We start from the raw sequence: 11,166 nt of genomic DNA, 5'->3' as shown, positions 1-11,166 counted from the left end.
AGCTGTGGGCGGGGCTACTGAGAAACAGGTGCTTCATGGGAGAAGACTTCAGAACGTGAGTCTCTCTGTCTCTCTCTCTCTCTCTGTCTCTCTCTCTCACTCTGTCTCTCTCTCTCTCTCTGTCTCTCTCTCTCTCTCTCTCTCTCTCTCTGTCTCTCTCTCTCTGTCTCTCTCTCTCTCTCTGTCTCTCTCTCTCTCTCTCTCTCTGTCTCTCTCCCTCTCTCTCTCTCTGTCTCTCTTTCTCTCTCTCTCGCTCTCTCTCTGTCTCACTCTCTCTCTCTCTGAATCTCTCTCTCTCTCTCTGTCTCGCTCTCTCTCTCTCTCTCTATGTCTCTATCTCTCTCTCTCTGTCTCTCTCTCTGTCTCTCTCTCTCTCTGTCTCTTTCTCTCTCTCTCTCTGTCTCTCTCTCTCTCTCTGTCTCTCTCTCTCCCTCTCTCTCTGTCTCTCTCTCTCTCTCTCCCTCTCTCTCTCTCTCTCTACTCTCTCTCTCTCTCTGTCTCTCTGTATCTCTGTCTCTCTGTCTCTCTCTCTCTCTCTCTCTCTATCTCAGTCTGTGTCGTCCAGGGGGCAGTATGTATAACGTGATGTGAGGTGACAGTTAGCTGTTGCCCTTAGCGATGGCCTTTCCGACGGTGACAACGTGTAAACTGCACATGTCACCCACGTACTGACACAACACAACAGCGCTGCACACACACACACGAACAGATGTGCACACACAGGCAAGTGTGTGTGGATTAAATCAGTGGCTTAAGAGAGAGCAGTAGATAGATGCCAGGCCTACACACACACACACACACACACACACACACACACACACACACACACACACACACGCGCGAAAACGGGGATGAAAGTTTATAACACACAGCGGAACTTCCAGATTCTCTCGGTCAGGAAGCTTTCCAGAACATAACCTACCGTTTGATTCAATGGAACAAAGTGCCCCGTGTGTGTGTGTGTGTGTGTGTGTGTGTGTGTGTGTGTGTGTGTGTGTGTGTGTGTGTGTGTGTGTGTGTGTGTGTGTGTGTGTGTGTGTGTGTGTGTGTGTGTGTGTGTGTGTGTGTGGCGTTCGCTGGCTAATATCACTCTTAAGCCACTGACCAACGCAACACACTCTCTCTCTGTCTCCCTATGTAGTCTCTATAACCTCTGTCTTCCTATGTAGTCTCTATAACCTCTGTCTTCCTATATAGGCTCTATAACCTCTGTCTCCCTATATAGGCTCTATAAACTCTGTCTTCCTATGTAGTCTCTATAACCTCTGTCTTCCTATATAGGCTCTATAACCTCTGTTTCCCTATGTAGGCTCTATAAACTCTGTCTTCCTATGTAGTCTCTATAACCTCTGTCTTCCTGTATAGGTTCTATAACCTCTGTATGTCTATGTAGTCTCTATAATCTCTGTCTTCCTATGTAGGCTCTATAACCTCTGTATGTCTATGTAGGCTCTATAACCTCTGTTTCCCTATAGGCTCTATAAACTCTGTCTTCCTATGTAGTCTCTATAACCTCTGTCTTCCTGTATAGGTTCTATAACCTCTGTATGTCTATGTAGTCTCTATAATCTCTGTCTTCCTATGTAGGCTCTATAACCTCTGTATGTCTATGTAGTCTCTATAATCTCTGTCTTCCTATGTAGGCTCTATAAACTCTGTCTTCCGATGTAGTCTCTATAACCTCTGTCTTCCTGTATAGGTTCTATAACCTCTGTATGTCTATGTAGTCTCTATAATCTCTATCTTCCTATGTAGGCTCTATAACCTCTGTATGCCTATGTAGTCTCTATAATCTCTGTCTTCCTATGTAGGCTCTATAACCTGTCATTGAGTGTGTACTACCAGCCGGAGGAGAGCGAGGAGGACCCCTTCATCTGCTCAGCAATTCGGGAGAATGGAATGTTGCGTTGCCATGACGTCCCACCCTACAGCGAGGGAGGGGCCGAGTGCTCGCTGCCCGCGCCTCTCCTGGCGGGGAGGGTGGGATCAGAGACGGCTGTGTGAACTGGAACCAGTACTATAACGTCTGTCGGCCCGGCAACGTCAACCCTCACAAAGGAGCGGTGAACTTTGACAACATAGCCTACGCATGGATAGCAATATTCCAGGTAGGACTGTACACACACAGCATAGCCTAGCATAGCCTAGCATGGATAGCCATCTTCCAGGTAGGACTGTACACACACAGCATAGCCTAGCATAGCCTAGCATGGATAGCCATCTTCCAGGTAGGACTGTACACACACAGCATAGCCTAGCATAGCCTAGCATGGATAGCCATCTTCCAGGTAGGACTGTACACACACAGCATAGCCTAGCATAGCCTAGCATGGATAGCCATCTTCCAGGTAGGACTGTACACACACAGCATATTCTAGCATAGCCTAGCATGGATAGCCATCTTCCAGGTAGGACTGTACACACACAGCATAGCCTAGCATAGCCTAGCATGGATAGCCATCTTCCAGGTAGGACTGTACACACACAGCATAGCCTAGCATAACCTCATCACTCAGAGCCAGCATATACCCATTTATAGCATGGACAACCTCATCACAGAGCCAGGTATATACCCAGTCGGGGGGGTTGAGGAGTGACTGAGGTGTGACTGAAGGGTTCGTTTCAACAGGGATAAGGGGGGTTGAGGTGTGACTGAAGGGTTCGTTTCAACAGGGATAAGGGGGTTGAGGTGTGACTGAAGGGTCTGCTTCAACAGGGATAAGGGGGTTGAGGTGTGACTGAAGGGTTCGTTTCAACAGGGATACGGGGGGTTGAGGTGTGACTGAAGGGTTCGTTTCAACAGGGATAAGGGGGGTTGAGGTGTGACTGAAGGGTTCGTTTCAACAGGGATAAGGGGGTTGAGGTGTGACTGAAGGGGTCGTTTCAACAGGGATAAGGGGGGTTGAGGTGTGACTGAAGGGTTCGTTTCAACAGGGATAAGGGGGGTTGAGGTGTGACTGAAGGGTCGTTTCAACAGGGATAAGGGGGTTGAGGTGTGACTGAAGGGTTCGTTTCAACAGGGATAAGGGGGTTGAGGTGTGACTGAAGGAGTCATTTCAACAGGGATAAGGGGGTTGAGGTGTGACTGAAGGGTCGTCTCAACAGGGATAAGGGGGTTGAGGAGTGACTGAAGGGTCGTTTCAACAGGGATAAGGGGGGTTGAGGAGTGACTGAAGGGTTCGTTTCAACAGGGATAAGGGGGGTTGAGGAGTGACTGAAGGGTTCGTTTCAACAGGGATAAGGGGGGTTGAGGAGTGACTGAAGGGTTCGTTTCAACGGGGATAAGGGGTGTTGAGGTGTGACTGAAGGGTTTGTTTCAACAGAGATAAGGGGGGTTGAGGAGTGACTGAAGGGGTTGTTTCAACAGCGATAAGGGGGGTTGAGGAGTGACTGAAGGGTTCGTTTCAACAGGAGGGGTGTTGAGGAGTGACTGAAGGGTTCGTTTCAACAGGGATAAGGGGAGTTGAGGTGTGACTGAAGGAGTCATTTCAACAAGGATAAGGGGGTTTGAGGAGTGATTGAAGGGTTCGTTTCAACAGGGATAAGGGGTGTTGAGGTGTGACTGAAGGGTTCGTTTCAACAGGGATAAGGGGGGTTGAGGTGTGACTGAAGGGTTCGTTTCAACAGGGAGTGGTGTTGAGGAGTGACTGAAGGGTTAGTTTCAACAGGGATAAGGGGTGTTGAGGAGTGACTGAAGGGTTCGTTTCAACAGGGAGTGGTGTTGAGGAGTGACTGAAGGGTTCGTTTCAACAGCGATAAGGGGGTTGAGGAGTGACTGAAGGGTTCATTTCAACGGGGATAAGGGGGGTTGAGGAGTGACTGAAGGATTCGTTTCAACAGGGATAAGGGGGGTTGAGGAGTGACTGAAGGATTCGTTTCAACAGGGATAAGGGGGTTTGAGGAGTGACTGAAGGGTTCGTTTCAACAGGGATAAGGGGGGTTGAGGAGTGACTGAAGGGGTCGTTTCAACAGGGATAAGGGGGGTTGAGGTGTGACTGAAGGGTTCGTTTCAACAGGGATAAGGGGGGTTGAGGTGTGACTGAAGGGGTTGTTTCAACAGGGATAAGGGGGTTGAGGAGTGACTGAAGGGGTCGTCTCAACAGGGATAAGGGGGATTGAGGAGTGACTGAAGGGTTCGTTTCAACGTCGATAAGGGGGTTGAGGAGTGACTGAAGGATTCGTTTCAACAGGGATAAGGGGGGTTGAGGAGTGACTGAAGGGTTCGTTTCAACAGGGATAAGGGGGGTTGAGGAGTGACTGAAGGGTTCGTTTCAACAGGGATAAGGGGGTTGAGGAGTGACTGAAGGGTTCGTTTCAACAGGGATAAGGGGGGTTGAGGTGTGACTGAAGGAGTCATTTCAACAGGGATAAGGGGGGTTGAGGTGTGACTGAAGGGTTCGTTTCAACAGGGATAAGGGGGGTTGAGGTGTGACTGAAGGGTTCGTTTCAACAGGGATAAGGGGGGTTGAGGTGTGACTGAAGGGTTCGTTTCAACAGGGATAAGGGGGGTTGAGGTGTGACTGAAGGAGTCATTTCAACAGGGATAAGGGAGGTTGAGGTGTGACTGAAGGGGTCGTTTCAACAGGGATAAGGGGGGTTGAGGTGTGACTGAAGGGGTCGTTGCAACAGGGATAAGGGGGGTTGAGGTGTGACTGAAGGGGTCGTTGCAACAAGGATAAGGGGGGTTGAGGTGTGACTGAAGGGTTCGTTTCAACGGGGATAAGGGGGGTTGAGGTGTGACTGAAGGGTTCGTTTCAACAGGGATAAGGGGGGTTGAGGTGTGACTGAAGGGGTTGTTTCAACAGGGATAAGGGGGGTTGGGGAGTGACTGAAGGGTTCGTTTCAACAGGGATAAGGGGGGTTGAGGAGTGACTGAAGGGTTCGTTTCAACAGGGATAAGGGGGGTTGAGGTGTGACTGAAGGAGTCATTTCAACAGGGATAAGGGGGTTGAGGAGTCACTGAAGGGTTCGTTTCAACAGGGATAAGGGGGTTTGAGGAGTGACTACATGCTGTATGCTACCTTACAATTGGCTCATTCATCCCCCCCCCCCTCCTCTCCCCTGTAACTATTCCCCAGGTCATTGTTGCAAATGAAAATGTGTTCTCAGTCAACTTACCTGGTAACATAAGGGTTAAATAAAACAATATGTTCCTGTGGTCTGTGTATTAGCAGGTATGCTGAGTACTGCTTTCATGTCTCTATAACAATCCCCATCTCTGTGTCTCTTTCACTCCCTCTCCCTTCCCTCTAACTCCTCCTCTCTCTCTCTCTCCCTCTCCCTTCCCTCTAACTCCTCCTCTCTCTTTCTCTCTCTGTCTCTCTGTCTCTCTCTCCCTCTCCCTTCCCTCTAACTCCTCCCTCTCTTTCTCTCCCTCTAACTCCTCTCTCTCTTTCTCTCTGTCTCACTCTCTCTCTCCTCTCTCTCTCTCTCTCTCCCCCTCTTTCTCTCCCTCTCCCTTCCTCTAACTCCTCCTCTCTCTCTCTCTCCTCTCCTCTCTCTCTCTCTGTCTCTCTCTGTCTCTCTCTCTCTCTCTCCCCCTCTCTTTCTCTCTCTCTCCCCCTCTCTGTCTCTCTCTCTCCTTCTCTCTCTCTCCCTCTCTCTCTCTCTCTCTCTTTCTCTCTCTCTCTCTTTCTCTCTCTCTCTCTCTCTTTCTCTCTCTCTCCTTCTCTCTCTACCCTCTCTACCCTCTCTCTCTCCCCCCCCTCTCCCTCCCCCTCCCTCTCCCCCCCTCCGTCTCCCTCTCCCTCTCCCTCCCCCCTCTCTCTAGGTGATAACCCTGGAAGGCTGGGTGGACATCATGTACTACGTTATGGATGCTCACTCCTTCTACAACTTTATATATTTTATATTCCTCATCATAGTGAGTACATATATATTTTATATTCCTCATCATAGTGAGTGTATATAAATATTTTATACTGCTCATCGTAGTGAGTATATATATATATATATATATGTTACACTGCTCGGCTATAGCCCTGTGGACATTTCATCTCTCCTAGTTGATGCCTAGACTTTAGTTCAGCAGGCTAATACAGAGGACTTGGGTTCAACCCCAGCCGTCTGTCCTTCTCCTCTCCTTCTGCAGCTCGGCGGTGACCTAGTTTCTCTACAGCACTTTGAAGTAGGGTGGAGGAGGAAGAGGGTGCTCGTCAGGCAGAGTCTGAATCACACAGACAGAGATACAGAGATCAGTATAGAATCAGAGATCAGTATAGAATCAGAGGACAGTATAGAATCAGAGTACAGTATAGAATCAGAGATCAGTATAGAATCAGAGATCAGTATAGAATCAGAGATCAGTATAGAATCAGAGATCAGTATAGAATCAGAGTACAGTATAGAATCAGAGATCAGTATAGAATCAGAGTACAGTATAGAATCAGAGATCAGTATAGAATCAGAGATCAGTATAGAATCAGAGTACAGTATAGAATCAGAGTACAGTATAGAATCAGAGTACAGTATAGAATCAGAGATCAGTATAGAATCAGAGTACAGTATAGAATCAGAGTACAGTATAGAATCAGAGATCAGTATAGAATCAGAGGACAGTATAGAATCAGAGTACAGTATAGAATCAGAGGACAGTATAGAATCAGAGGACAGTATAGAATCAGAGGACAGTATAGAATCAGAGGACAGTATAGAATCAGAGTACAGTATAGAATCAGAGATCAGTATAGAATCAGAGTACAGTATAGAATCAGAGTACAGTATAGAATCAGAGTACAGTATAGAATCAGAGATCATTATATAATCAGAGATCAGTATAGAATCAGAGATCAGTATAGAATCAGAGTACAGTATAGAATCAGAGTACAGTATAGAATCAGAGTACAGTATAGAATCAGAGATCAGTATAGAATCAGAGATCATTATATAATCAGAGATCAGTATAGAATCAGAGATCAGTATAGAATCAGAGTACAGTATAGAATCAGAGTACAGTATAGAATCAGAGTACAGTATAGAATCAGAGATCATTATATAATCAGAGATCAGTATAGAATCAGAGTACAGTATAGAATCAGAGTACAGTATAGAATCAGAGTACAGTATAGAATCAGAGTACAGTATCTTCTTCTACTGTGGATTGTATATGCCGGTTGCTCTAACACCACCAACTGGACTGGAGTGTGAACCTCAGTCCATCTTTCAGTCACCCACGTGGGAATATGCTCCGAAACACCAAAACGAGGGGAGAGGCGGGACTTGCAGCGTGTCATGCGTCACAAACAGAACCAAGTTGTATTTTAGCGCCTGGTGACGCAGAGGCTCGTTGACGCAAGCAGTTTAAATGAAACAATGGAATATCATGTATTTGTACTTTTTCTTTTTTTCCAATGCGATCGTTACGCGCTCGTCTGCAGAGTGAGTCAGTTATTTCTGTCAAATTCAAACAGTCCAGTCCCTTACATCATTCAACTGCCTGGTTTCAGTGATATAAAACCTTCAATTTAACTAAATGACGGAATGGGCCTTTAATAATGACCTGAAACCCTGTGATGGCTACTGGTTGTCCCACACTCTGTGTGTATGTTTCTGCTTGGCCCTGTGTCGGTGGGTTTTCCAATTTATGATTCGTGAAGTACGTCTCGCTGTAGTAGTTTTCCCATCGTCTAACTCTGTGTACGTTCTTGGTCCTCCCTCTCCCTCTCTCTCTCTCTCTCTCTCTCCCTCCCTCCCTCCCTCCCTCTCCCTCTCCCTCTCTCCTCTCTCTCTCTCTCCCTCTCCCTCCCTCCCCCTCCCTCCCTCTGTCCCTCCCTCCCTCCCCCTCCTCCCTCCCTCCCTCCCTCCCTCCCTCCCTCCCTCCCTCCCTCCCTCCCTCCCCTCTCTCTCTCTCTCTCTCTCTCTCTCTCTCTCTCTCTCTCCCTCCCTACCTCCCTCCCTCTCTTCGCCAGGTGGGCTCTTTCTTCATGATCAACCTGTGCCTGGTAGTCATAGCGACCCAGTTTGCGGAGACGAAGCAGCGTGAGAACGCGTTGATGCGTGAGCAGCGGGCGCGTTACATGTCCAACGACAGTACTCTGGCCAGCTACAGCGAACCGGGATCCTGCTACGAAGAGATGCTGAGATATGTCTCACACCTCTACCGTAAACTGACCCGACGAGTACAACGCATGTACACAACCTGGCACAGGTAGGACGACGACAACAACAAATTCATTATTATTATTTCAACTTATTTTTGAAAGTCTTTTTAGTTTTCAAATATGTATTTACATATTATATACAGAGCCTTCGGAAAGTATTCAAACCCCTTGAATTTTTACACATTTTGTTTAAATTACAGTCTTATTATGGATGTCAGAAGGTGAATTCACCAATTTGTAAGTCGCTCTGGATAAGAGCGTCTGCTAAATGACTTAAATGTAAATGTTATTATAAAATTGATTTTATTTTTTAAATCTGTCAGCAATCTACATACAATACCCCATAATGACATGAAAGGAATTGTCTGTAGAGCTCCGAGACAGGATTGTGTCGAGGTACAGATTTTTTATTTTTATTTTATTTTCACCTGGGGAAGGGTACCAAAACATTTCTGCAGCATTGAAGGTCCCCAAGAACACAGTGGCCCCCCATCATTCTTAAATTGAACAAGTTTGGAACCACCAAGACTCTTCCTGGACCTGGCCGCCCGGCCAACTGAGCAATCGGGGAAGAAGGGCCTTGGTCAGGGAGGTGACCAAGAACCCGATGGTCACTCTGACAGAGCTCCAGAGTTCCTCTGTGGAGATGGGAGAACCTTCCATAAGGACAACCATCTCTGCAGCACTCCACCAATTAGGCCAGACGGAAGCCACTCCTCAGTAAAAGGCACACGACAGCCCACTTGGAGTTTGCCAAAAGGCAACTAAAGGACTCTCAGACCATGAGAAACAAGATTCTCTGGTTTGATGAAACCAAGATTGAACTCTATGGCCTGAATGCAAATGTCATGTCTGGAGGAAACCTGGCACCATCCCCACTGTGAAGCATGGTGGTGGCAGCATCATGCTGTGGGGATGTTTTTCAGCAGCAGGGAGACGAGTCAAGATCGAGGCAAAGATGAACGGAGCACAGAGACATCTTGATGTAAACCCAACAGGACAACGACCCTAAGCACTTAGCCAAGAAAACACAAGAGTGGCTTTGGAACAAGTTTCTGAATGTCCTTTGAGGTCCCGCACTTGAACCCAACATCTCTGGAGAAACCTGAAAATAGCTTAGCAGCAACGCTCCCATCTAACCTGACAGAGTTTGAGAGGATCTGTTAGAGAAGAATGGGAGAAACTCCCAAATACAGGTGTGCCAAGATTGTAGGGTGAAACCCAAGAAGACTCAAGGCTGTAATCACTGCGAAGGCGCTTCAACAAAGTACTGAGTAAAGGATCTGAATACTTATGTAAGCGTTTTTAGTTTTATAAATTAGCAAAAAATGTCTAAAAACCTGTTTTGCTTTGTCATTACGGGGTATTGTGATGTCATTACGGGGTATTGTGGGATGTCATTGCTGGGGTATTGTGATGTCATTATGGGATATTGTGATGTCATTATGGGATATTGTAGTGTAGATTGATGAGGGGAAAAACTATTTAATCAATTTTAGAAAAGGCTGTAACGTAATAAATTATGGAATAAGTCAAGTGGTCTGAATACTGAAGGCGCTGTATAACTTCCTGTTCTAGCTAACTCGTTGTAAAAGTGAATAAAACCCAGGATAAATTCAACTTCCTGTTCTAGCTGACTCATTGTAGTGAATAAAGCCTAGGATAAGTTCAACTTCCTGTTCTAGCTGACTCGTTGTAGTGAATAAAACCCAGGATAAATTCAACTTCCTGTTCTAGCTGACTCGTTGTAGTGAATAAAGCCTAGGATAAATTCAACTCTCTGTTCCAGCTGACTCGTTGTAGTGAATAAAGCCTAGATAAATTCAACTTCCTGTTGTAAAAGAATAAAGTTGTATTCGTCCTGCTTCCTGTTTACTGATTACATGTGCGCCAGTAAGCGCCGTATGAAGGTGAACCCTAACGGAGGAGGAAGTGGTCCGGGGTCGGCCGCAGAACATCCGGAAACGCCCTGGCCTCGCCCCTCCGTACACAACCTGCTGCAGCATCACCAGCGCCACCACTGTCGGCACAGCAACGGAGGACACACCCCCGTAGCAACAGGTTCAGACTAGACCAGAACAAACAAATTGTGCAGTCAGGTGTCAGACGGCTGTCAGATGTGTTGTTAAATACTTCCAATCAGTATGCTATGATCTGCTGGCTTGCCAATGCTTGTCGTGGGAGGTCATTTACCAGATTATTGTTCGGGTATACAGGAACACTAACACACTGGGGATAACAGGAACACTAACACACTGGGGGTAACAGGAACACTAACACACTGGGGGTAACAGGAACACTAACACACTGGGGTAACAGGAACACTAACACACTGGAGGTAACAGGAAAACTAACACTGGGGGTAACAGGAACACTAACACACTGGAGGTTACAGGAACACTAACACACTGGAGGTAACAGGACTAACACACTGGCGGTGCAACATGGAACACTAACACACTGGGGGGTAACAGGTAACACACTGGAGGTAACAGGAACACTAACACCACTAGAGGGGACAACATGAACACACTAACACACTGGGGATAACAGGAGCTAACACACTTGGGGTAACATGAACACTAACACACTGGAGGTAACAGGAACACACTGGGGGTACAGGAACACTAACACACTGGGGGTAACAGGCTAACACACTGGGGGTAACAGGAACACTAACACACTGGGGGGGTAACAGGAACACTAACACACTGGGGATATGCTTGGGAGCACACTGGGGGTAACAGGAACACTAACACACTGGAGGTAACAGGAACACACTGGGGGTAACAGGAACACGAACACACTGGGGGTAACACTGACACACTGGGGGTAACAGGAACACTAACACTAGGGGATTACAGGAACACTAACACACTGGGGGTAACAGGAACACCAACACACTGGGGGTAACAGGAACACTAACACACTGGAGGTAACAGGCTCACACTGGGGGTAACAGGAACACTAACACACTGGAGGTAACAGGAACACTAACACACTGGGGGTAACAGGAACACTAACACACTGGGGGTAGCGCACTAACACACTGGGGGTAACAGGAACA

General features: G+C 47.1%; 1 long non-coding RNA gene across 1 annotated transcript; it reads left to right on the top strand.

The window, feature by feature from the left end:
• Nucleotides 1–1,984: 1,984 nt before the first annotated feature.
• Nucleotides 1,985–7,976, top strand: LOC135543896 (uncharacterized). Its single transcript, XR_010456265.1, has 3 exons — nucleotides 1,985–2,108; nucleotides 5,771–5,863; nucleotides 7,908–7,976. It is a non-coding gene; the product is annotated as an uncharacterized LOC135543896 (long non-coding RNA).
• The last annotated feature ends 3,190 nt before the right edge of the window (nucleotides 7,977–11,166 follow it).

This window comes from Oncorhynchus masou, chromosome 8 (genome assembly GCF_036934945.1).
Source record: "Oncorhynchus masou masou isolate Uvic2021 chromosome 8, UVic_Omas_1.1, whole genome shotgun sequence".
NCBI lineage: Eukaryota > Metazoa > Chordata > Actinopteri > Salmoniformes > Salmonidae > Oncorhynchus > Oncorhynchus masou.
Note: the sequence above shows the minus strand (reverse complement) of the source record. Positions and strands in the feature narration are given on the sequence as shown.